This window comes from Felis catus, chromosome B1, assembly GCF_018350175.1.
Source record: "Felis catus isolate Fca126 chromosome B1, F.catus_Fca126_mat1.0, whole genome shotgun sequence".
Taxonomy (NCBI): domain Eukaryota; kingdom Metazoa; phylum Chordata; class Mammalia; order Carnivora; family Felidae; genus Felis; species Felis catus.
The window spans coordinates 130,523,883-130,551,592 of NC_058371.1; the positions used below are offsets into that span (position 1 = coordinate 130,523,883).

Here is a 27,710-nt window from a genome sequence, read left to right on the forward strand (position 1 = left end):
GGCATATTAACCCGACATGGATTTTGTTTTAGGTTGCTCATGGGGAAAATGACACTTAATTGACAAGGTTGAAAAGTAGTTTCACTCTTCAAATTTACTTATCACACAAGCATCTAATATACATGTGACTCGTCCACTAAAATTAACACACTTAAAATATACAGCCTCCATCATTCATTTTCTTTAAAGTATTCAACTGCTTGGCATCACCTCTTGCACGTAAGACATCCTTTATAAATAATTACAAAATTAATAAGGAACAAATGAATGATGACCTCTGTCTACAAATGCCAATATTTGATCAATGGTAAAGTATCTCTGACCAAAGGAAAACATGTATACTACATCAACTTGTCATATAAACCAGAAAGGGCTTTTTAACATAACATCCCTCCTGCTCTGTGATGGCTAAACTGTATGTGTCATTTTGGCTTAGCTAGGGTACCCAGCTGTTTTGTCAAATACTAGTTTAGATGTTGCTGTGAAAATATTTTTTTAGACGTGATTAATATCTACAACCATTTGACTTTAAGTAAAGCAGACTGCCTTCAAAAATGTGCATGGTCTCACCCAATCAGCTGAAGTCTTAAAAGCAACAACTGAAGCTTCTTGGAGAAAAAAAAAAATTCTACCTCAAACTATAGCATAGAAATGCTACTTGAGTTCCTAGCCTGCTGGCCTGCCTTACAGACTTCATATTTTCCAGCCTCTACAATCACATGAGCTAATTCTTTAAAATAAATCTTATTGCAGATAAATGACATAGGTATATGCACTATTGGTTCTGGTGTTTTAGGGGTTTGCTTTGTTTGGTGGGTTGTTTTTGGTTTTGTTTGTTTGTTCGTTTTGCAAAGCAATGACTAACCTCTCCCTCTTAAAAAAAAAAAACTAAATTCACCTGCATTATTAAAAGAAATTTATAAAGACAGATCCCATTATAAGAAATTACATTACTCTATACATACATATACTTAACAAAGATTAATGCAAGTATTTTGGCTTAATGTCAAAAAAAATTCTAGTAAAAAATTTTTAATTCAGGAATATTTGTACAGACTCTTAAACTGGTTTGATGGGGATGTGAACTTCATCACCTTCTTTTATTGAAGAAGAAGAATGTAACCACAGCATCTTTTCCTGACCATACTCTAAATCGGAAGGAATCACCACTTTTGGTTACCAAGGAGTCCTAGTCTTGAATGAGTGCTGAGGATTCCTGTGGTGGCACTTACACAATACAAATGATTTGCATGATTGCTAAAACCTATCCCTTTCTCCTAACAGTTTCATTATAAAGCAACTAACCATGAGCATACATCATACTCACTCCTGAAATGGTTTTAAGGCAGCTTTGCTTATAGATTAAAATACTTTTTATAGGAATATTTCATCTCTAGTATTACTAAAAAAAATGGCTGTAGTGGTCTTCAATCCATAAAATTAATAATGATATTATTTACCATAATTCTAAATATTCAGCAAAGAAATTATTAATTTTCCAAACTATGAGTTTATTTAGGGTGGATCCAGAAAACTGTTGCTTTACTCAATTTTTTTTTTTCTTTTAACACTTTTAAATCCATTCTTTTAAATCTAAGTTATTTTAGGAGGTCCTGGGTGGCTCAGTCAGTTAAGTGTCCGACTTCAGCTCAGGTCATAACCTCACCCAGTTAATGAGTTCAAGCCCCAAGTCTGGCTCTGTGCTGACAGCTCAGAGCCTGGAACCTGCTTCAGATTCTGTGTCTCCCTCTCTCTGCCCTTCCCCCTCCCTCACTCCCTCCCTTTCTCTCTCAAAAATAAAACATTTTTAAAAGGTTTTAAAAATAAATCTAAGTTATTTTGAATCTATAATATTTCTGTGAGTTCTGTAACTAGGTTCGCAAGGGGGAAAGAAATCACTAAGAAATGTAGTTTTTCTTTTACTGCTTCATAACTGAAACATTTCTTCTGACGATTGGTGGGGGGGAGGGGGGGAGGGGGAGAAAGAGAAACACATGACATATAGGATAGTATATATATTCCAAAAACATGAAAGACAGAACTATAAAGTGGGGTCTGTCTTTATAAATTTCTTTTAATCATGCAGGTGATTTTAGGGGTTTTGTTTGTTTATTTGTTTGTTTTTTCCTCTATGAATAGACCACACAACCATTTCCTATGGTTCATGGCCTTGAAATACAGGAAATTTCTGACCAAAGGAAAAACTGGTACCTAAACTATCCTTGAAATATTCTTATGAGGGAAGATATATACAGGCACATAATTTACCAACATCACGTAAAGTGATCAGCAAGTCATTACAAAAACCAGTTACAGGATGTCTTAAGTTAAATAAAAGTTTTTCAAAGTGATGTAGTCATTTACTGACGTGATGGGACATTCACAGCAATGCTATGTGCAGGGGTGGAGTAATGGAAACAAGTACACTTACTCTTTATGGCAGTCCAGGAGATCACTAGGGTGGCTACAAAAAAAATAAAGAAGTCTACTAACTTCCATTCTCAGCATTGACCAAGGGTATTATGGGTACTGTAACTGGGAACTAAACTGTAAGCTTCAGGAGGAGAGAAACTATACACATCTCATTAACCAAAATATACACAGATCCTAATAACATCTGTTTACTGAATAAAAGAATTCTGTCACCTTCATGTGGCCTCAGATTTTCAGACATTTCAAAATATAGATCTAGGCTATGGGATGTGAGAGAAGATTCCATATTCCAGGGCCTTGGAAAGTAAATGTGGAGTGGATGTTTTGGATTGTGGTTTCAGGAAGTGACAAACCAGAGTCTCCTTTGACCCCATTCTCTTTATCAGCCTTTGTTACTTGCTTCCTTAAACCTTGCTAATCCCCTGTGGCATATATGACCATACTTACTAGAGTTCTCCCAGTCCTTTTATTTTTTTCCCCCGAGACTTTTAGCCATTTTAAGTTACTCAATTCCAAGTTAAGAACAAATATTCAGTCAATGAAAAAGCTATGACGAGCAATATTCAAAGTGATCCTGGATAGTGGCTAGAACAGGAAGTAGTTCACATAGATGGACAAAATTTAAGTCACTCTTAAGCAGTATTCATTCATTTACCAATACTAAGGCTCTTCATATCACTGATTTAGACCAGTTGCTTGGAAAGAAACAGTAAAAATACAAAATTCCTGCCCTCACAGAGCTCACAATCTAATGGGCATAAAACACAAGCAAGCAGTGAATTGTGAAACTTTAAATGGAAATCTGACACCCAGAATAGGCTTCTTGCATAGGACTGAAGCAGGTGTACTTGAATTTACATTTGAACTGAGCTTTGAAGGGCCCACTTGAATAAACCAAACAATGGCAGGCTAGTAACTCCAAGTGAATGATGTAGTGTCTGCAAAGGCAGGCTCTAGGATTAACAAAAACAAAACCAACAAAATATTTTGCACAATTTTGCAAGAGAGGATTTCAGCGGAAGCCTAGTACCCTGGATAGCTCCTGTGTCACAAAGGTGACTAGAGAGACAAGGACAGCACATTGGAACAGGGACTGGAGGACCTTCAGAACTTCAGAATTAGCAATCTGCCCTATATTCAAATTAAAACTCTTTGACTTTTAAAATACTAATTCATTCATGCCCTGCATAGATCTCTGGGGCTTTGTGCTTTCTGTATCATCATCCAATGAACTCAGGTTCATTGCTCCTCCCTCATAAATATGACAGGTGGCAATCCTTTCCTTCTCTTACTAAAAAGTTAGCACTGCTTCAGAGTTTCAAGCAGTTCTTGGACCTGGGACACTCACAATTCCCACAGGGATGCTTCACATTACACTGTCTCTCTAATCAACTTAAACCATCCTACTGTAGAGGCCTTTATCCTTGCAGAAGCTGCACTGGTGTTGATGAAGAAGGTACATCCTCAATATCACCACACTTACACCTGGCGTTACACTATAGGAAATACCTCTCAAAGTTAATTTTAGCAACAATGTCACTATAAATGTATACGCTTGTTATGTACAAATTTCTAATGATTTTTTAATGGCCCAATTTCATAATCTGTATTTTTTTAACGTTTATTTTTGAGAGAGAGAGAGAGAGACAGAGTGTAAGTGGGGGAGGGGCAGACAGAGAGGGAGACAGAATCTGAAGCAGGCTCCAGGCTCTGAGCTGTCAGCACAGAGCCTGATGTAGGGTTTGAATCCATGAACCATGAGATCATGACCTAAGCCAAAGTCAGATGCTTAACTGACTGAGCCACCCAGGTGTCCCAGTAATCTATATTTTTATAAATACTCCTACAGGAGGTGCATACTAATGTTCGAGTAGCTCACTTATTAATGAATACTTTTAGTGTTCCTGGGTCTGTGTACATATGGATACAATACTAACAAAGCAAAGTCAAATGACGATGCTTCAGCTATCTTCCCAGTAGTTAAAATCCTTTGAAAATTTAGGAATCCTGATGTACAGACCCATCAGTTTTGTTATCCATAAAATATTTTGAAAGATTTTACTAAATATGTTACTCTTATCTGCATTTCTAATATTGAACTTGAACTATTTTCTTCCTTTTCCTAACTTTCTCATCTGACATTTTGTATACTCTGCATGCTTTCCCCCTTTGAAGCTTTTCTTGAATATCCTAGTGAATACTATGTGTTAGAAAACATCACTCACTAAACATATTTCATACAGTCAGACTTAATGCATTGGTAATTTGTTTCTAAAAGAGAATTGCCTAGAATTAGAATGCTAAGGCCTACATTTGCTTTACTTCTGCCATACCTTTATTCACATTTGTTTGGTTTTATTTGTAAACCTGATATAGGTTTGTGATATGTTGCTTGCTGCTATTGCCCAAAACAAACAAGAAAAGCCACACATATGACAATAATAACTCATTAGCAGAATCACAATATTTAACTATTTCCAGGAAAGAGTTAATTGCAGGGAAAGGAAACATATGAAACATGACATGTTAATGTGAACTTGGTTGATATAGGGAAGGTATAATGTCACTAAGACTCTTAGAAGATTTGAATAAGGGTACTAGTACACCTGGCCTAACAAATACTTCTTGAACACAGGAATACTGCTAATTTTCATTAACGAATAAGGAAAATCAGAGAACATATCATACCATCTGCAGTATGCTTCTTCAGCTGTTATCCCAAATGTATCATATACAAATAAGTTTATGAAGAATGGAGAAGAGTCAGATCACACTGAAATTAACAACTGACTAGAAAAAAAGGCAAACCCTGAAGAATTCATATGTACATTCTACATATCTTTATATACACATCACATTTGGGTACAAAACAAGACATGGAAGAATGTGTATTTCATTTATTACAGATTAAGCTATTCAGGAACTTTAGGAAGCCCAGGAGGTGCATTATTTTTAAAATGGAGTGACTTATACATAATAAGCATTTACAAAATGTTTCTTGTCAATGATGATGAATGAGTTAGCTCTATCGTGAGACAGAGCCGGGTAAAGGAAGATTACATGTAGTAAAATGAGGTGATGGTCTTCTGATGGTCAGAACCTTGTAATAGACTGGCACTAAGGTCTATAGTGCAATAGAGGCACTATAGAGACTCAGCTGTAAATACTTCTAAGAAGTCCAACCAGCATGAGTATCTGGGAGCACGGCAATATGCCATAAATAATTGACTTCATAGAAGTCCAAAAGTGAGTATTGGAAATGAAGCATACCTTTAAGAGCTGGTAATGTTTAGAGATCCGGAAAAGTGATATTTTGGGGACAGTCTGCCGGCCCACAAAACTCAGGAAAGGAGGTAGTGTTAGAGACAGGATCTCAGTCTTTAAAGAAGGCTCCACTGAGAGAAAGGCCTTGCTCAAATGCTAAGAGAAATGGTGACAATGGGTAAATTTATCAACATTACCAGAAAAATATTCAGTGAGACCTCAGTTTCAGTTATAAGAAAGAAGCATTACTATAAATATGCTATCATATTAGAGCTGGGCATCAAGGGAGGCTTGATGTTAAGACCCAAAGTGTTGGGTTAGAAACCAGTCAATCTCCCTACTACACAGAAAGATTAGTCCTGAATCAAGAGCATGGCTGAGGCTTCAGTTAATGATTAAATGATTCCGGCAGCAGAAACGAGTTCCGACAAAAGCTACAAAATAGGCTGTAAGTGAAATACTCATTTAAACTACCATTTTTTTTTCTTCATGTTGGTATGCATCTACATTTACTCATGTTATTGACTGATTAAAACACGTTGTAAAAGACCTAACTTTGTTAGAGTCAGTCTAGTAAGAGGGCTTCAGAATAACCAAATTCAACTCTTTAATTGTCCATGGACTTCTACAGATTCAGCCTTTAAATATTTCCTTTGCTACAAACATTTGAACATTATTTAAACCCACATTTAAATAAATGATTTGCAAGCTGAAAGCCAAAAGAAACTAAATTGATACTACCCTGTGATCATATTTCCAAGGAAATATGAGTAAGACATTCAAAACTGTGTCAACCTTTTCAGAAGATAAGCTGTATATCTCCAAATATAGAGAATATCTGATGTTTGAATATCAGTGCATAAAGGCACTCAGTCTTCAAATTATACTTGTTTACATCTCAAATTTTTATTAGCTAATTGGGAGATTCGGACAAGATGGGAGTAAGAGACTCGTCACTGAATGGCACTGAGGGTACATAATAACGGTGTTGAAAAACACAAATAAGAAGATGGGAGCTTCAGCCTTGCAAGTGCTCCATCACTTGTTCAATCACCCAAAAAGCAACAACAGCATCACTGAAGAGGGTGGCAACAGCATAGGTAATGCACAGACAGTGCTGAGTCCTAAGTTAAATCAGGAATAAAGAGAAGATACACTACATCACATTCTCTGTCTACTGGTTTCATGATTATTACATCATTGTAATTAAAAAAATAGTTTGGTTTAGGGGCACCTGGGTGGCTCAGTCGGTTAAGCATCCAGCTCTTGATTTCAGCTCAGGTCACGGCCTCACATTTTGTGAGTTCAAGCCCTGTATAGGGCTCTGCACTGACAGCACTAGGCCTGCTTGGGATTTTGTCTCCCTGCCCCTACTCCACTCTCTCACTCTCTCTCATAATAAATAATTAAACTTTAAAAAAAAATTTAAAAAACAGTTTGGTTTAGATAGCTTCGCAGAGCATAGAACAAAAACTCAGTTTCCTCATCTCTAAAACGTATACAAAAACAACTTATAATGTTAGAAGAAATAAATGGCATAATGCATTTAAAGTGCTTATCATGTGGACATGCTCAGCACATTAGAGCCATTGTTGTTGTCAATAAAATATAACTCATCATTTGCAAAACAGAAAGGAAAGCAATACTACATTTACATAGGTCTTAGGACTCCCTATATTTTAAAATCTTTTTTAAAGTGTCTTTCTTTGGGGGCGCCTGGGTGGCTCAATCAGTTGAGCGTCCCAACTTCAGCTCAGGTCATGATCTCACAGTCGGTGAGTTCGAGCCCCGCGTCAGGCTCTGTGCTGACAGCTCAGAGCCTGGAGCCTGCTTCAGATTCTGTGTCTCCCTCTCTCTCTGTCCCTCCCCCACTCATGCTCTGTCTCTGTCTCAAAAATAAATAAAGCATTAAAAAAAAAACAAGTCTCTTTAAAAAAATAAATAAATAAATAAAATAAAGTGTCTTTCTTTGGAAAACCATAAAACATCTTACCCAACCAATACGTGTTGGGCATCTACTGTGTGTTAATCCCTGATAACATAATATTGAACCAATCTCATAAATGCACATAAAATTAATACTGCAGTAAGTGCCACAAGGTAGAGGAATACAGAACTCAAACAATATATAACAGAAAAACTGATGTAGCAAAGGAGGCCAAGGAAGGTTTCCTTAGGGAAGGGTTGGTTGAGCACATAACTGTAAAAGAGAAAAAGGATGAGGGAGAGAAAGAGACAGAGGCAGGGAGGGAGGGAGAGAAGGAGGAGAGAAAGAGGGATACTAAAAGAGTTACAAGATGTGAACACATATATCTTTAATCTTAGAAATAAAAAACAGAGATGCGGTCTAAAATTTATTCCAGCATTAAGACTTTGAGAACATTCCACATGTGTGATGCTATTGTTGTGCAGCTGTTATCTTACAGAGAAAGATGAGTATTACATTCCAAGTCCAAAACTATCAATAAGAGTCAACAAGATTAAACCGAAAATGGTCAAACTCTGTACATTGTACATATTTTTGTGACTACAAATAAGGCCCAGCCTGAGGGCTTGAGGGTCCAGTTAAGTTCTACACTTTTTACATTGTTTCCCCAATCAACACTAAATATATGCACAAGAATTAGAAACTCATTTAATTTTTTAAATACAGAAATACATATGTATATACATAAAGATAGAAATCTTCTGATGGAGGGTGTAATACTTTTCAGATCTAAATAGTTAAACCTTAGTTATCTCTAACAGCTAAGGAAAGTATTTAGCTACAAAACAGACAGAAGACAAAGACTTCAAGTTTCACTATAAAATACTCTAGGTCAGTAGTTCTCAAATTTGAAAGTGCTTACGAATCACACTGAAGAACCCACTTGAGAATTTCAGATTCAATCATCTGGGGTTTGGCATTTTTTGAGAACTACTGCTCTAGGTTAAGAATTTGCCATTAGATAATAAGATGTTTCCTTTTAAATGGCTTCTAAATTTTATATTGGTATCAGACAGCAGTTACAGTATTCAAAAATTTTAATTTAGCTTAAAGTTAAAAATTTTAATTTAGCTTAATTAAAGTTTAAAAATTATTTAATGCAGTATATATATGGAAAACCAAAAGCGATATTTTTTTTTAATTTTTTTTAACGTTTATTTATTTTTGATACAGAGAGAGACAGAGCATGAACGGGGGAGGGGCAGAGAGAGAGGGAGACACAGAATCTGAAACAGGCTCCAGGCTCCGAGCGGTCAGCACAGAGCCCGACGCGGGGCCCGAACCCACGGACCGCGAGATCGTGACCTGAGCCGAAGTCGGCCGCTTAACCGACTGAGCCACCCAGGCGCCCCCCAAAAGCGATATTTTAAGTTAATCTAGGTAGAGGGGTAGGCATTTGGTCAAATAAGCTGCATCTGCCAGTGATCAAAGCAGAAATCTTTCTTAAAAAATATAATATCATACCACAGATGCTATTGAACTTTCAACCACCACCTTTTTTTTCTTTTTTTGACCATTTTATTCAGCCCACATGAAAACAACTTAAAATGCAATGCAGTGATTTAAAAATAAGAACTGATAACAATATCTTGGTACTATATCAATTGCAGTTTAGATTGTTCAGGTTTATATTTTTATGTTACATTTAGTTTAAGCCACATATTGAAGAATGTTTCATTAGAGTGTTTTTTATCAAGCTCCCCATCTTTTCTCACTGTTTCCCCCACCTCAGATTTCATGTGTTATTGTTAACTGACACACTTGCATAGTGAAGATAATATTTCTGATAATATTTCTCAATATAAAGCAAACAGATCTCGTCACTATCCAATAGGGAAATAATGCAGGAGCTGTCAGTCATTCAGTAGGAGAGATTACATTATCAAAGTGATACACCTGTGACATATAGTCTAAAACCAAACTCAAAAGAAACCAATTAATAGATAGGCCAGTTTGTACTGTTACTATGTTGGAAATCATCCCATTCCTACATGAATATGAAATTGGCAATTTAATAGGCTTTTCGCTTTTGTAATAATTCTTATCTAGTCACTGTCAACAAAATATATATGTGAAAATCTTTTAATCCACCTAATCTGAAAGTAATTCTATTCTGTTATCTATTGAAAGTCATATCTAATATTTGTACTATTTCTTTACTGTCACCATAACATACTTCTAAGATGTCATATTGAAAAGACAGGCTCAAAGTCAATTCAGATGGTTCCTCTTGAGTTCTTAAAATGGGGAAATGTATTTTAAACAGTTTTATATTTGTACAAAAACATATATACAAAAAAAAAAAAACTAAGTTCAGAATGCTTAGAGACAGGAGCTGTTCCTATTATTAATACCATCTATTTACAAGAAGTTTAAAAAATCTTTAAAATCACTACAATTCTAAAATTATTCCCCACAAACCCTACATCCTAGCTCTATATCCATGGAAAATAATGTAAAGATATATTAACTATAATGTGAGTGCATCCTAATAACTTTAAAACAAAAATATTACAGAAAATGTCATTTAATAGATTGCATATTTTATATAAAGAAAAACATATTAAGCATTCAGTGAATGCTCACTATTACTATAACTGTTCTTTTACGTATCTCATTCTTTTTTTTTTCTTTACTACAAATCTAAGGAGAGTTGGTTAAGGATGTACCTCAAACCCCTCACTATAAAGAGGTTATACCTGATATCTTGTTACTAATACCAAGTTCAACACTTTCATGTGATGTGGTATTTTTAAATATTTACGGTAAATATTCTCTACAAGTATATGCTGAGCATTTTGTTCATTAAAAGGCAATAAAAAAAAATCAAAAAGCTGTCCTCTTAGGTACAGAAATTCAATTGATTTCAAGAATAGAGTGTATAGAATGTTGTACATCAAAAACCAATTCACCCTGCCCTTCACACAACTAAATCCAACCACTTTGCAATATATAAATTGATTTCAAAACAAACTTATTTCCCCTTATGTCTTGAATTGTTTTCTAAAATTCTAGGAGACTTCCATTTTACACCTTACGGTTTTATCGACAAGCCATGAATCCGATTTATCCTTTAAGACCAAGACCAAGCAAATCTTACCTACCCCTGAAGCCCTTCAGAAAAAAACCAGTATGAAATGTTATCGTCATGCTCTGATTTCCTGCAGTCCTTGTTAGACATGCAATTTCTCACTGTCATGGATTGTTTGTTCAAACACGTGCATCAGATTCATCCCAACTGGAGAGTAAGCTCCTGAAGGGCAGGGAGGAAGTCTGATGTTCCTCCACAATGCCTAGATAGTACCTTGCACAAGCCAAGTCAATTATTATGTGTACTATGTTGATGAATTTGATGTAAATTAATATTCTATAGTATAAATAATACATCATTAAACTAATAAACAGTTGCTGATTCTCTGACAGCATCAAAGAACAAAATATTCATAACTTTTTAATGATTGTAGTAATATAATTCATCAAGTACATTTTAAAATTCCCCATCATTTCTACATTCCAGTGATTCAGGAAAGTTAAGGTAGCAAACCTCAGAATAGGGCACTCAGTCTAAGTTCTAATGTCAAATATAAAACTGCACAGATTCCAATGTTGAAAGTATATTTATTTTTGAAGTAATCTCTATACCCAACATGAGGTAGAGATCCCCCGCCCAGATCAAAAGTCACATGCTCTATGGACTGGCACTGAGCCAGCGAGGCACTGCAAAAATGTATTTTAAACCAACAGGAATCTAACTAAATTAAAATAACAAATCCTTAACTCTGCTTTGTTTTCAAAATGAACAGGACTGTTAAGGAAAGCTACTTTCACACTTAGCAACGACAACAACCAACAACAGTTGGCATGTTTCCATCAAAATAAGAAGCTCCTTAATTAATATCAAATGAAGACAAATCACTCTGACAATAGGTTGACCACTTAACTACTCTTTCTTCTCTGTGAAATTAATGAAGGAGTGGTTGGAATTTCAATGTTTTAAAAACACCGGGCTTGGCAGGCACTTAGAAACATCGCAATTTAAAATGGTAAAGATACCCTACTGTCCTACTCTCTGTCACGACCCAGTCTTAGGTTCAATGAAAGCACAGGTTCCTACTTCTAAAAACAAACATAAATTTGCTAAAGCATTATTGGTAGATACTGTTCCAAGTCCTCTCTAAGCTTCAAGTTACGTCTTTGGAATCTCTACTGATTATAAAGCAAATAGAAAAAGAAACCGAAACAAATTGTGTTGCCGTCTAGATTCATAATATTTTAGGTATTTTCTAAATAGGTAGTCCTTAATCAGTAGTGATCGATATAAACTCACCTAGGTGTCTGCTTCTCTTTCCTTTCCAAGGCTTTTAATAAAACCAGCTTTACAGTAAAATGTGTGAGCATTATTTTGAATAGCCTTTCTTAAGGGTAGACATGGAGAAAATGTGTTACATTTCAGTGGGAAGGCATTCAACTGTAAAGATACGAAAAATGAAAGCTGTTGAAACCAAGTAGGTACTTTGTGTCTTGTGGGTCCTAGTGATGGCCTTAAGAGATAAGACAAGTGGAGAACAAGTACGTAAGAACATTAAAGGCCCAGAGATCGGACTTCTAAGAAACATTTTTTTTTCTACCTGTAAAAAAACAAGTGATTTCTGACTTCACTTCATATTCCAAGTCCCACGAGAGTGGGAAAAAAAGCAGAACTGCTTCTAATTCTAAGAAAGAAGAGGACAAATGGAAGAAACGACAGAGGGAGGAAGAGGAGAGAGAAGGGGGTAGGGAGAAAGAGGCTCAGGATACACTAAAGGAAACCCCGAGAAATTTCACAACTCTTTGCCATAAATAGCCTTTCTTCTCACTCTGGATACCTCCTCCTTTACATCAGCAAGCTCAGCCTCCACGCGCAGAGAAGCACCATTCACAAATCCCTCCGTCACCCTATCGCGCAACCCTACCCCTTGATGGCACCGCCTGTACGAATCCCTGGGACACAAGCCAAAAGCTGAGGGGGCCCAAGGGTTTCACCTGAAGGCTGATTATCTTTTCAGGTGAGCCAAAGCATTGATTAGTCAGGAGCGCGAACACACACGAATGGGCGCGCGCGCGCACACGCACGCACACACACACACACACACATACACACATACACACACCCCTCCCCGCAGCCCTTGACGCGCCACCACAAAGCGATTTGTTCACACTAAGTCGCTGCCGTTCCTGCCTCCGCTGGGGAAGGTCTCGCCTCCAAGCCAGGAAGCCGGCGCCTGAGGACACGCAGGCAGAGGCGAGAGGCGGTCCCGGCTCGGGCACTGCGGCTCCGCCGGGAGCCCCCGGGCTCCCCGCCCGCCCCCCTCCCCCTCTACGGCGCCGCCCCCGCCCCGGCGCCCGCAGCCCGGGGAGCCAGCGCTGGCCGACCGCCCCTACCTGCGGGACGCGAGCGGCGAGGGAGGGGAGCGGCCCGGAACCTGCGCCAACTCTTGCTTCTTCGGCCGGCCGCGCTCTGCATCGCCCCGGAGCGGCGGCCGCCGCCACCCGGAGCAGAACGCTCAGGAGCGCGGAGGAAAAGGCCACGCAGCGCGCGAGGAGTCGCGGGCCGCCAGCGAGCTAGCCCGTCCGCCCCCCGCCCACCCTGCCTGCAAGGCCAGGTCTCCGCGCCGCGCACGCCGGGCCCGCCGCCGGCGCCCCGGGCCTGGGCGGGGGCTGCTCCAGGGCGGCCCCGGGCACGGCGCGGTCACCTGCCCGGCAGTCACCCCGCGTCCGCCGGGGGCTGGCCCCAGCGCAGCAGCGACGCAACACGCGACCCTCCGGGCGCGGGGGCACCGAGGGCGTTACTACCTTGAAGGGCTCCGCGCCGCTTGTTAAGGCTCCTCCTGGGCACTCAGGAATGTGTGTCTTCGGGGCACGGGGGTGTCTTTCCTGGTCCCCCTCCTCTGCCCTCCCTCCCCTCTCGGCTGTTGGGCTCCTTCTCTCCACTCCAGTTGCAGAGTCGAGCTGTGTTTTTTTAATAATCCTCCTTCTCCTGCCTGCGCCAGCAGAGCTGCTCTGCCTGAGCCACCGCTTCCCAGTCAGTCATGTTGTTGAGAGAGCGAGAGAGAGAGGGAGAGAGAGAGAGAGACGGATTGGCAGTCGGTCGGCGACTATTTGCGGTGAGAGAGAGAAGAGCAGAGCCAGAGGAGGGCAGGGGAGGGACGTGGGGAGGCGCTTCCAAGTGTGTGAGTGCGCGGAGTGTGACTGTGTGGGGAGCGCCGGGGCCACCTCCACGGCAGGCCGCGCTCCCCGACTGCGAGGAGGGCGGCGGCGAGCGCGGCCTTTATAGGGAGGGATTGGCGGGGCGGGGGGAACGCTGAGCGGGGAGGGGGCTTTGAGGGCGGCGCCCAGCCAACTGCGTCTGCTGGTTACCACGCACGCATACTCATACATTAACGCGCGCACACCCAAGGCTGGCCCGTTGCTGAGTTTTCATTTTAAGGGAAGCCTTTTCCGACCGCGCTGGCTTGGCTTTCCCCTTAGCCCATCCTTGTGCGTGAGTCCAAGTGCTTTTGGCAGTTTAAATCAGGAGAAGGGGGAGTCTGAGGCAGTGCGAAGGGACCTCGGGGATGCTGAAAATGCACTGTATCTTTTCTCTCTCCAAACCACCAGTTACCTTCTTTCTCTTCCACCTCTCAGGGAGGAAATTATAAGGTTCTTTCTCCCCTTTTCCTTCTCTGGTAACCTATTCACATCCTGACGCGTCTCTTCACTCCTTGGCATCAAGGAAAGAAACCTGACTCCTTTCCTCTAAGCAAGTCACACTTCCCAGGAACCATTATTGACAGTACTCAGTTCTTCTGTAGGATAATGAAAGCATTGGGACTGTGACCTGGAGTGGTACTTGTGTTCCTACACCTAAGGTCATGGACACACGGGAATTACAAACAGAACCAGCTACCATTTTGATATCATTTGACTGATGGCCCCTAGAGAAAATTTTCCGGTTTATAGATGGGGAAGACTTCAGATGCATGGTGCTATTGCTTACCTGATTTATTTCTCCAGATTCTTTCTCCCATTGTATTGCATCATTTCCTTTTGGGTTTGCACTGGGTCCTGAACTCTTTCCCATCCATGCCCCTCTTTATCTCCACTCCTATATATTTATGTCTGGCAGACAATACAGCAGATGAAGTGTATTTAACTGTGTGTGCATGTGTGTGTGTAGGAAACATTTTTTAACCCATTCTGTTGGCATGTAGACAGATGGTACATCTCCAGTGTTAAGTTTGTACACCTGACATTACCTCCCTAACTGGACTGCTGAACACTTTGTGATCTCACGCAGTACTGTATTGAGAAAGAGCTTCTAGTAATCTAAATAATCTAACTGGCCACAATCTGCTGAAATATGAATATATTGGGTTATGAAAGCAAGGTGTGCTTTTTGAATGAGTATAATGTGTATTTTGGCATGGATACAGCTCTGATTTGGAGTGACAGCTATGGAAAATCCTTTTTCTCATAAATGTGACAAAAGATAGGGGGCTAGAGGGTGGTGGAAAGGTTGACAACTCAGTCTCTATCAGTAGCTCATGGCCATTGCTATGTCCTCAAGTTTTTATCAAATGCTTGTCCATTATATATTTTCCATTGTATTATTTTTTTAATTTTTGTTAATGTTTATTTATCTTTAAGAGAGTGAGGGGAGGGGCAGAGAGAGAGGGAGAGAATCTGAAGCAGACTCCAGGCTCTGAGCTGTCAGCACAGAGCCCCACACGGGGCTCAAACACAAGAGCCATGATATCATGACCTGAGCTCAAGTCAGACGTTTAACCGACTGAGCCACTCAGGTGCCCCTTTATTCTCCATTTTACCTTCTTCACTCTGATTTTCCCTCCCTAAAGTTTTTCCCTGTCTCATATAAAGAGTTTAGAGCCTGATAAAGTCCATTAAAAGTGGCTTAAGCGTATGATCAAGCAAGGTTGGGACCAGTGGATAAATACATCAATAACATATAAATACAGGACATTTTAGCTCCTTTGATTAAACCTGGAAAATGGATGTACTAACAAAGGATGTTGAGATTTAATGTGTGTGTGCCCCGTGAAATTATAATTTCCTTAGTCTTACAGACCAGGAAAGTCAGGTTTGGGGAGGGTAGGTAGTTAACATTAGGTAACATACAGGTTAATTGATACAGCTGGAGCTCAACCTAAGTTGTCCCTACTCTACTGTCCATTCCACCTCCTATTCAGAACACCTGGTTTAGTTGGAAGACTTAATAGTTTCTTAGCTTTTGATAATTACGAAATAAGCTGATCTAAACCCTGTGACATTTTCCTTCTACCTCCCTCCTACTTTTTCCAGTGCAAGAAGGGATTACAAAATTTATTTTTTAGAGTTAAACAAGGATTTTCAAAGTCTTAAATACTTGGACTCATGAATGAAAAATGTTAGGAAACTTTTCTCCAAAGTCCTTATGAAAGGAATCCTGCTATCACTGCAAAAGAAAATTCTGCAGAAGACATATTCCTGGTCTGAACATTTACAGTTAGCCAGTAAAGATGTGTTTCTTTTTACAAGCTGCAAATAGACAAAAAAAAAAAAACAAACAAAAAAAAAACCCTCTATCCCTAAGAATAATATTTAATCATATTCAGGAAGTTTTTTTGTTTTTTTGGTCCCAGTTCTCCATTTAATTGTCATCAAAAATGATAATTTAATAATGACTCTATATTGCATACTTCAAAATTATACATTAGACCCGATATTTCAAGGGCATTTTTTGGTAATCACAACTGATTGTAATTTTCACACTCTCAATTGCATTCGTAATTAGTGAGAACCATGACAATCTGTCAATTGCTTTTATTCATTAAGGTATTAAATAAGCCAACATTTCTCGCTTAATTTTCTAACAATTTTGCTTCCAACGTAAGGTCTAACATTCATATACACTATACCAGAAAGACAAAATGTATAACCTAAAACACTTCTAAAACTTTGATTCATTTTAACTATTTTGTATTTTGATTGAAAAAAATCTGTACTAGAAACTGCATTTATAAATTCTAATGAACATTTCAGAAGTTAAGTCAATGAATTATTCTCTTTTAAGATTATTTAATGTTTCAAGTAGAATTTCCCACTCTCAATGATACAATTTTTGTTGTGATAGGAAAACACAGAAAGTTAATGATTCTTTCCAATTTGTTCATTTTCATCTCTTATGCTTGCTGCTGTTTGGTTCCCAAGTGCATTTAACTGGCAAGTTCAATGAAGATTTGGCATTGCACCATTTGATGAAAGCAGAAAAATTAGGTTGCCAATTACATATGTGCCCCTTATGTGCACTGAATTCCCACTGAATGAAGTGATGAGCCAAATTAGGAACTCTTCAGCAGTGGTACCTAAAAAGTAAAATTAGTGCCTAGGGAAGGTAAAGAGATCATTTTTCTTTACAATGCAGTTACTATAATGAACTGTATGTTTTAGAAAGTGGATTCACTTCAAAATATTTTCAAACAATATAGATGAAGTATCAGAAAATAAATTTAAAACTTGCATTTCTTTTTTTTATCCTAGCTATTTATCGTCCTTTGATTTACTTCGTACCCTGTCATCATTATCCAGTCTTTATGAAGAAAGCTAGATGAAGGCCACTTCTCTTTGCTTTAGCCTAATAGTATAAAATCAATAGTATAACAATAGTATAAAATAAATGAAAAAATAATTGTAAATTTGTTATTAACATTCTGAATTTCTGGGGCACTTGGGTGGCTCAGTAGGTTGAGCATCTGACTTTGGCTCAGGTCATGATTTCACAGCTCCATGAGTTCCTGAGTTAGAGCCCCACATCTGGCTTAATACTGTCAGCACAGCGCCTGCTTTGGGTCCTCTGTTACCCTCTCTCTGTGCCTCCCCTGCTCACACTCTCTCTCTCAAAAATAAACATTAAAAAAAAATTCTTAAATTATACTTTTTTTAAATGTTTACTTATTTTTGAGAGAGAGAACGTGGTCTCACAGTGGAGCAAAGGCAGGAGAGAAAGAAAGAGAGAATCCCAAACAGGCCCAAGCAAGCTTCTTGCCAGCTGGATCTCACAAAGTGTCAGATCATGACCTGAGCCCAAATCAGGCAGCCTGGTAAATTATCCTTTTGTGATAACTGTTATAACATGAATGTGGTATTATAAGTACCTTAGAGCAAGGAGCCTTAATGGAGATCAAGGCTAAAACTTGCACATACTTCAAGATCAAGGACTGATGAAAAAGTACAAGATAGAAGACAGGAGAATTGACCAAACTGTAGTTCAGGGTCCAGAGGGCACAGGAAAAACTCCATTTTAATATGGTATTAATTGGGGCAACCTCCAGGTAGACAGAGCACAGTACACAAGAATTTAGATAGAATTATCTTTCAGAACACTGGTAATGGGGACTAGTAAATGTCTTTTCACAGCAGAAATCCTGCAGAAAAGCAGGGTCTGTTCATGTTCTTACTCTGTGAATGAAACTAAAAGGCCAGCTAGGTCAACTGATCAGGATTTCAGAGAGGAATCCTTGGCAGAATCTAAGTCCAGATGACTAGGTCATAATACTCTGCATGAGCTGTCTTTGATCTGGGAACTACACAGACACCAAGGTTCCATCCCATGCGCAAATGTGATAGCAAGACTATTAAGGTGCTTGTATGCCACTGTCCTTGTCACTGGGCTACCAAGTCCCAGGTTTACAAAGTGAACCAATTCTGAGCCCATTTTAATGGTAAGAATGGTAAGCAGAAGGTGTGTGTGGAGAGGCACCACTTACCCAGTAACTGAGGTAATCCTGAATTTCCAGGAGAGATTATCCACTTTAGAAAGCTAAGAAAAGTTGAAGCTGAAGCTATAGCAGGAGGCAAGAAATGACATTAATATTAATGTTCTCTGAATTCATTCCTCTATTTTTTAAAAGAAGTGAACTGTATTAAAAATAATGTTAACATAAAACAAGGGAATTTTTATAAGCTAATTCACCAGTAGAAACTTTTCCTTTCATATATAATTTTCTTCTTTTTGTTTATATATCCAAATGTGATTAATGAGGTCTTTTGGAGTATAACTTTAGGATTTCTCACCTTCACATGAGGTAATTTTCATGTTTAAATACTTTTTTTTCAGATAGAAATATTAAAAAGTATTTAATTAATTAGTTCATTTGTTGATGTCTATGGGTTACATCTATCAAAGTGACTTTTTTTCTGAATTTTTGAGTTGTTCTATTATGATTGTCCCCAGGCATCTATGTGTTTGTAGGAATTTCATTAAGAATAAATAGAACTGACACTTTTTTAAAGAAAAATAATCAATTAAATCATCTCTAAAAATAGTGTATTGATAAAATCTGAAATTATAACAATAAGCTTATATATAAATAATATAACTAGATTTAATTATAATAGAAGAACTGTAACAAAGCTGTCATAGTACTTTTGTACTACTTAGGTATATAGTAAAAACAGACAATGCAAATAAAATAATCTAAACCATATTAAACCAGTACTTAAGCAGGTTGGAAACTGGTCTTACCATCTGTCAGTTTCTATACTGGCAGTTTCACAAATGAGTACTCTTTTTAACAAAACATCACAGCAGGAGATACAGACATGTGAATTGTAATTAAAATGTGAAAAATGCATTTCCTAGTTTTTGTGATTTGTATAAAGCTTCTCTTATATTGTGAAATTCTAGACATATGAAATTATGCAAAATGAAAATCATTTTTATTTTGCCAAGTCTATACATTGTTTGACCAAATTTTTTACTTCAGTAATGAATGCACATGCTATCATGAATTAAAGTGTTTTTCCTTTATGTCTGGTTCACTCAGTAATGAGATTCAATTACTTTTAATCATCCAAATGTAGAAGATGAAGAGAAATAATTTGTATGTTTTTATTCAGTCTAGATCTGCTGAGGACTAATTTTATTGCTTTATAATATTTACTTACTATCATATTATGTAAATAAGAACAATCTTGAATTTTATTCATTTTCTGGAAAAAATAAACCTAAATTAGATAGTAAACTCTGTAATGGAATAGTTGCCTACATTTTATATCTGGGTGAATAGCAGTTTCTCTGATTTCTTAGCCTTTACATACCATACAAATCAAAATATACAATGTTTGGAGTGTAACTATTGTTAATGCTCTGTATCAATTGCTAAATATTGAATAAGTGTTTAAGAAATCAGTAGTGACGTAACTCAAGTTAAAAGCATATTAACTGAAGTTAAAATAACCCATTAACATTCAAATAGATCTTAATTTTTATGTTAACTCCCCATCTTCAACATCTTGGAGGTTTTCTAGAAATTTAAGTTAATGTTAAAGATAGCAAGTATTCTAGGATGTATGGGTGGCTCCGTCGATTAAGCTCCTGACTATGGATTTGGCTTAGGTCATGATCTCATGGTTGGTGAGTTCAAGCCCTAGGTGTTTGGCTCTGGACTGACAGCCAAGAGACTGCTTGGGATTCTCTCTCTCCCCTCTTTCTCTGCCCCTCCTCTGCTCATGCCCACAACCCCCTCCCCTACTCTCAAAATAAATAAAAAACTTTTTTTTTTTAAGATAGCAAGTATTCTTGACCTTTGTCCTTATGAGATTTATTACGTGCATGTATGTTATATATCCAAACCCATTTTTTACATCATAAACCAACTACTGGGGTGTAACAATGCTTTATTTGCAATGTCTTCACTTCCAACTTTTTCTCCAAATGTCAACATTTTAACCAATGAGATAGGTACTAGGATAGTGAATTATTAAATCACCATGTAATTGTAGGTTTCAAATATGACTGCCACAAAATATCCTATCCCATATGTACCTCTTACAAGGAGATGCTGAAATCATTCTGACTGAGTAGTAAGTAATGATTATGTCCCTTCTGCTGAAACTGAGAAGAACATTTGGACTGCCTCCACCAATAGAATATTATGAAAACAATGTTATGTAATTTCCTAGGTTAATTCAAAAATTTCCATTCACCTTCTCCCTGTTCTTTTGGAACAATTGCTCTTGGATCATAATCACTTGTTATGGAGATCATGTAAGGGACCTATAGACCTATGCAAAAGAACTGATGCCTTCATCCCTCAGTACCATCTGACAAACTCCACATGCACCCAGTACCAATTTGTGAGCCAGGTAAGTGAGCCATCTTGGAAGTAGACCCTCTAGCTTCAAAGCTAACCACTCCAGCCAGCCATTTGGAGTAAAAACAAGCTATAGTCATTTTTTACTGCTGCATAACAAATTTACCACAAACATAGTAGCCTAAAATAAAATTCGATTTATTAGATCACAGTTCTATGAGTCAGAATTCTTGCAAAATGTGGTTAGTTCTCTGCTCAGTATCACAAGCCTGAAATCAAGGTGTTAGACAGGGCTCTGGGTACAAATCAGCCTCCAAGCTCTTTCTGGTTGTTGACAAAATTCAGTTCTTGAAGTTGTAGTACAAAGGTCTCTGTTTCATTGACATATGGCTGCTTCCTTCTACAAGCCAGCAACAGCAGCTTTGAATCTTTCTCAGGCTTCAAATCTTTAACTTTGTCTTTTTCCCCCAACCAGAGAAATCTCTCCCACTAGACTATAAGCCAATGGTGGGCTCCTGATTGATTTACTCCTCATTAGATCCCTAGTGACCAGTTGAAGCAAAATAATGTTTGCTCAGGTGAGACAAGGTGGTGTGTGTGTGAGACTTAAGATTTACTCTTTTTATCATTTCTTGAAAATTGTATGTACTAGAGAAGGCTTCTTGTTCATTATTCCTTTAAAAGCCTTTGTTTCCCTCCAAACGATTAGAAGTCTTTTGTCTTTGAACATATTTTGTAAGTTATCTTTCTTCTAAACTGACTGGAAAAGTGATGGTTGCAGAATCATTGGAGCAACTAGACACATAATATTCAGTCATAGGAAGCAGTGTGGTAAACTCTGATGCAAGAGCAGAGCAGGTTGTCTGAGTCCATTGAGGCTTCCAGGACAAAATACCATTAGCAGACGGTTTATAAAAGACAAATTTATTTCTCATACCTTTGGAGGCTGGGAAGTCTGAGGTCAGGGTCCCAGCACAGTTGTGTTCTGATGAGAGACCTATTCCTGGTTCATGGCCAGTGCCATCTCACTGTGTCTTTACATGGTAGAAGAGACAAAGGATCTCTGTGGAGTCTCTTTTTATAAGAACCATAATCCCATCCATAAGGGTGGGCCCTCATGACCTAAGCACCTCCCAAAAGCCCCACCTTCTAACACCATCACATTGGACTTCAGCATTTCAGTGTATAAATGGGGGTGGGGGGCATAAACATTCAGACCTCGGCACAGGTTAAGACTTAGGAAGATATGTAAAACCTCAGAATAAACTCAACTGTCTCCAAGAGGCTGGAAGTGAGATTTGTATTACTGTGTTTACATTTTGGCTGATTAATAAACAGCTATCAATTAGTTTTCTTCTCCTTCGTATACTGTGGTCACGTCTATGAGTGAAAGTTCCAGCCAATAGAATGCCACATATCTGAAAAATAGCATGAGATGTTGGTGTATTGGATGACTCTGGTATAAGGCTGAATCATAAGAAGTAAATACTGAATAAAAACCTGTAATGATAAAAGAGGTGAGGAAAACAAGAAAATTCATCATGAAATAACTCTACAAGTAGTCCTGGTGGAGAGACTTACTAGATACATTAAGCATAATCATTCATGTAGTCATGCAACATAAATAGCAAAAGTTAAACACAGTTATATATTTATTACTTTTTTCCTAGAAAACTAAATAAAAGTGACAGACTAAGAGTCAGACTAGGCATACTGGAAGAATATATTCACTAGCATGATAGATAAGGATTATTTCAAGATCTATATTAACTGTGTTAATTTCTCACCAATCTTGTGTTCTTATTAGCAAAGATCTGTAACACATCTTTGCTTAAAATTATACAAAAAGTAAAATTTGAAGGGATCTTAATCATTCAACAAATTTGTGTTGAAATTGTTAAACAAGACAAATATTGGCAACCAAAATGGGGGGAAAAATTCTCACCATAGAGACAGTCATGGAAACAAATGATTAGAATATACTATAAAGTACAATACAAAAGGTCTTCAAGGAAATAATCCATTAATACATTAATTACATTAATTATAGCAATTTATGGACAGTATTAATTACAACAATTTATGGACAGTAACAAATGATTCCAAAAGTTAACTCTCAGTCTTCATTTTTATTTTAGTAGATTCTGGATTGTAGTGACTTTGTACTGTGTTGATCTAGCTAAACTGAAACCGTGTTTCCCAGAATTCCCTTTCCTGCATTGGAGTTGCCAGAAAAAGTCTTCATGAGATCTGGGTGGAAGAAGCAACTTTATGCGTGCTGAAGTTTAGTAAAGGGAACCGGATGCAGTTTCAGCACACACTCCTTGTTATTCATCTGCTAGCTTACCTCTTTGGTTTAGGGCAGCAGCTATACCTGCAGCTTTCTCAGCTCCTGCTAGGACTCCTCTTTTAACCTCTCAGAGTGTACATGTCCAAGGGTATAGGAAGCTCCATTGTGAAGAGTCCTTCTGCATATCACCATGTGCATATCACATGTAATGTTGAGGTTGGGGGTGGCGGGAGACAAATGTAGGTAGAGATTATCTTATCTTCTGGAAGTCCAATTTATCCTTATGATTCCAGTTTGTCCCAGCTGACCCCACCATCCACACAGCTTTTCTTCCTAACTGCCAGTTCTGTTGATCTCAGTGACTTTAAACCCACCAATAAATTCAGTGGCAATGGGCTTCCATAGACTTCTCAGCTCACATAATTGAATAAGATCTAATCCCTATAATCCATATGACTTAGTCCATATGACTCGTATTACTTCTGCTTCTCTGATGAAACACGTACTTACAGGATACATTTTGTGGAAAGAACCAAAAGAATACTGAAGATTAGATGTGGATGGTGAGGAAAGAAAAGAGTCAAAAATGGCTAAATCGTAAATTACCATAATTTTAGACATTTCCTCCATTTGGCTTCTGGGACACCACAGTCCCCTGTTTTCATTCCAAACTCTCTCCCTATATATTCTCAGTCTCCTTTGCTGGATCCAACTGACCTCCATGACCTCTATATCTAGAGTGTTCCAAGACTCAAGACTTAAAACTCCTGTTCTCTATCTATACGCACTGTTTTGGTGAGCTCATTAAGGCTTAGGGTTGAGGTACCATCTGAATGCTGATGACATCCAAATTTCTTTTTTTTTTTTTTAATTTTTTTTTTTCAACGTTTATTTATTTTTGGGACAGAGAGAGACAGAGCATGAACAGGCGAGGGGCAGAGAGAGAGGGAGACACAGAATCGGAAACAGGCTCCAGGCTCTGAGTGGTCAGCCCAGAGCCCGACGCGGGGCTCGAACTCACGGACCGCGAGATCGTGACCTGGCTGAAGTCGGACGCTTAACCGACTGCGCCACCCAGGCGCCCCCCAAATTTCTATCTTTACCCTTGAACTCCTAAATCACATCTACCTGCCCATACTGTGTTCCTGCTTCTATAGAGAAACATCTCAAGCTTAACATACTCAAAGCCTTCTGAGTTCCTCCCAACCCCTGTTCTGTGTGTGGTCTTTCCTGTCTCAATGTCCACCCTATTCTTCTGTTTTTTTGTGTTAAAGACCTTTGGGAATTCTTAGTTTCTCTTTTTCTTTTCTAGTATGTTAGAAAATCCTGTTGACATTATCTTCACATCATATAAAGTATTCAACCACTTCTCCAAACTTCAGCGGCTATGACTTATTTTAAGCCACCATCATCTTTCACCGGGCTCTTTGTGATAACATTCTAACCCATCTCTACATTTACCTTTGTCCCTCACAGTATATTGTCAGCACAGTATGCAGAGTTATTATGGTAAAATCTAAATCAGATCATATTACTGTTCTCAAAATTCTGCAATGGCATTTTATCACATTGAGAGTAAAAGTTGTCAGAAAGGTCTACAAGCCCGGCATTTCATAATTTCCCTCCCATACCACCACTATTTGTTGTTGCATTTCCCTTTGTGAATCAATTCTTGGTTACCTGCAGGAGTCCCTTCTTACTTTCTTTCAGACTTTGCTCAAATGTCCTTTCAGTGAAGCCATCTCTGGGTGTTACATCTAAAATAGTAATTCTACCACCACACACATGGTCACATCCACTTCTGAGTCCTCTTGCCTGTTTCATTGTTCCTTAGCATTTATCTCTATCTAAACAGTATATATGGTATACATTAATCTTATTCATTGTCTGTTTTCCCCACAAATATAAAAGATAATGAGAACAGGGATATTTCTGTACCTACCCACGTGCCTACAGGAGTGCCTTGCACATACTGATCCTCAATATTTTTTGTTAAATGAATAATGAATCAGTGAATAAAAGCACAAGACCATACATTCAGTGCAGAAGCACATACAGGAAGTGCAGCAAGGGGATAAGAGGGTTTCAACACTATCTTCACTGACTTTTCTGAAAAACAGAAACAAATTTTTGCCATTTTGCATAAACTTTAAACATTTTTATGGAAGTTTTTTTTCTAATTTCACTATTTATGAGGCATGTGTTAATTGAGAAATGTGTCTTCACAGTGATTCTAAAAGCAGATGGCGTTCATTCATTTATTCCTCCAGTCCACAAATATTTATTGAGTGTCTACTATGTGCCAGGAACTAGATACAAAGGTGAATAATAAATATTCACAAACTTTAATTAAACATTGGCAATATACTAGGCAGAGTGCTAAGTAAGCTATGAAGATAGAGAAGTAAAAGATATAGTCCAGACAGCTGATAATCTAAAAGGAAACATGAATAAATAAACAGATACTTACTAAACTGTATGTTGATGGCTCTAGCAGATGCAAAACAGGACTTTTAAAATTATATAATATAGGTATAAATAACCCAAATTTAAGGGGTGGGTTGTCAGGGAAGGATTCCTATCAGATGTTATATATGGCTTGAGTTCTAAAATATACCTTCGGCTTGACTATAAAAATTATGTTAGATACATGGCAGCAAAATAATTATTCCATTCTTTGAGTTTAATAAGTATTTGTTGATTTTTTCATATTCAAATAATCTTGTGTTTGGAAGTATTATTATTAAACATTAAATTTATGAAGCTAATTTTATTTGATGATAATTAACATAGTGTTATGTTAATTTCAATATAATGATTCAATAATTCTATATACAAAACTATTTTTAATCTACACTTTTTATTTTTTTGCTTTTTAAATTCATTTAAAATAAGATGAGATTGCTAATTCAGAAGTCTTAAATGTTTTTCAAGATTCACATGGACATATTCACATGGACATAAAGAAAATATTTATGCCACCTATATATTTGAGAATCTCTGTCAAGAAAAATAATACAGTGGACACATATTCCTGAGAACCATAAAGATGAAAAATTACAGTTCTATAATTTCCCTTTTTATCTTGAGAATCAATAGATGAAAAAATCACCTATTTTTCTAGTCAACTTCTCATTTATTTAATGTTTTTATTTAGTTGACATCAAAACATTATTTTTATTGTTTTATTTTGAAATCCTTTGTGCAACTAAAGTGCCTAAATGAAGAAGATAATGTACTGTTTTGAGGAATCATTGTATGTTGGAACAGTTGTTAAGTTATGCGTTTGGTGCATACCCTGTGGCTACTACTCAGGGGAGACACAATTAAAAATAGACTGGAAGATATACTAAAAAATAAAAGATAGAAAGAAATAGACTGAAGAACATTCACAAGTTTAAATTGAATCAGAGTCTTCTTCCCAAACTCAAATGGTTATGCTAATGTGCATATTTCACTCAATATTTTTATATATCATACATTTTTTGAGAGTTCTATTTTTATCCATATCCTGCATAAATGACAGCCTCAAAATATAGGTCAGGGTGTTACTAACTGCTTAGAGCAAGTATACACTCAGAAATTTCTTTTCCTAAAGATCCAGCTAATGAGAGGTAGATAATTGGACTTTTTGAAATTTAGATGTAAAGTTATAAAATATCTAAAGGTCTATATCTTATAGCTATAAACACATACAAGCTTTAACTGTAAACAATGAAAATCTGCCTAAAAATGATTCATATCTAAAATTTTAAGGATTATACATTAAATTAGATCTGTTAGAAATACCACATCTTGATACAATCAGATCATACAGCTGTAAGATTAGATTACCTATAAAAAGTCACGTTTTCCTTGTAATTATAATGTCCAGATTAATACTGTATTACTTGCAATAACATGACTCACCTGCTTTTCCAAGTCAGAGCATGAGACTGTGATTTTTATGTTATCCATTCAATTTGGTTTTTTTCTTCTAATGAAGGCACATCTGTCATTCGTTGTGTTAATGTTCAATGTTCTAGAAAAAATATGCCTAGAGCCTCACTGATTAACTACTTGAAAAAAAATTTTTAAGGGCAACATAAGTGCTGAAGTATATAGAATGTGCTACCATATTAAATATGTGTTCATTAACAAAAATAAATTTAAAAAGAGAGTGGTTTTACATTTTCAGGATAATAGCAAGTTATGCATCAACAATCTGCATGAAGTTATGTTCCTAAACATTCTTCCGCTCAATACTCTGTAAAACTCATAGAGTAGTATTAGTACCCTCACATTTTTGAGAGACAGAGCTTACCTAAAGTTTTTTTTTTCCTTAATGTAACTGCAGGATTTTTAATTTTTTTGCAGAAGATATAGTTGTATAAAAAAACTCTATATAATACATTTTACAGAAAAGGATTCCTTGCTTTAAAAAAAAAGCAAATGTTTTTAAAGGTAAATAAAATATTTCTCCTTTATTTACTATGCCTTTAATAGTTTCCTGTCTTTCTTCTTCTCCTTGTTATCCCCCTTTCTTTTCTTCTCCTTGTTGCCATCCCTCACACTCCTATTTCTTTTTCTTCTTTACCATAATCACAATGGCTGCCTTCAACAGAGGTCTTACTCATATGGTGGATAC

At 37.5% G+C, this 27,710-nt stretch overlaps 1 protein-coding gene and 1 long non-coding RNA gene across 7 annotated transcripts in view; one reads left to right on the forward strand and one right to left on the reverse strand.

Moving 5' to 3' along the window:
* Positions 1-13,638, reverse strand: part of CCSER1 (coiled-coil serine rich protein 1) — a 1,296,004-nt gene extending 1,282,366 nt beyond the window's left edge. For 4 of the 5 annotated variants that reach the window (XM_011281786.4, XM_045056881.1, XM_019829245.2 and 1 more), the window contains exon 1: positions 13,517-13,638. The gene's annotated coding sequence lies outside the window, so the exon portion shown is untranslated. Of the gene's footprint in view, positions 1-13,105; positions 13,482-13,516 lie in introns of those variants that run through there. The other variant, XM_023252933.2, reaches the window with a different exon arrangement.
* A 4,010-nt stretch (positions 13,639-17,648) lies between these two features.
* Positions 17,649-27,710, forward strand: part of LOC109499071 — a 28,210-nt gene continuing 18,148 nt past the window's right edge. Inside the window, exon 1 of one of the 2 annotated variants that reach the window (XR_006596952.1) lies at positions 17,649-18,477. This is a non-coding gene — a long non-coding RNA (uncharacterized LOC109499071). The remainder of the gene's footprint in view (positions 18,478-27,710) is intronic. The other variant, XR_006596951.1, reaches the window with a different exon arrangement.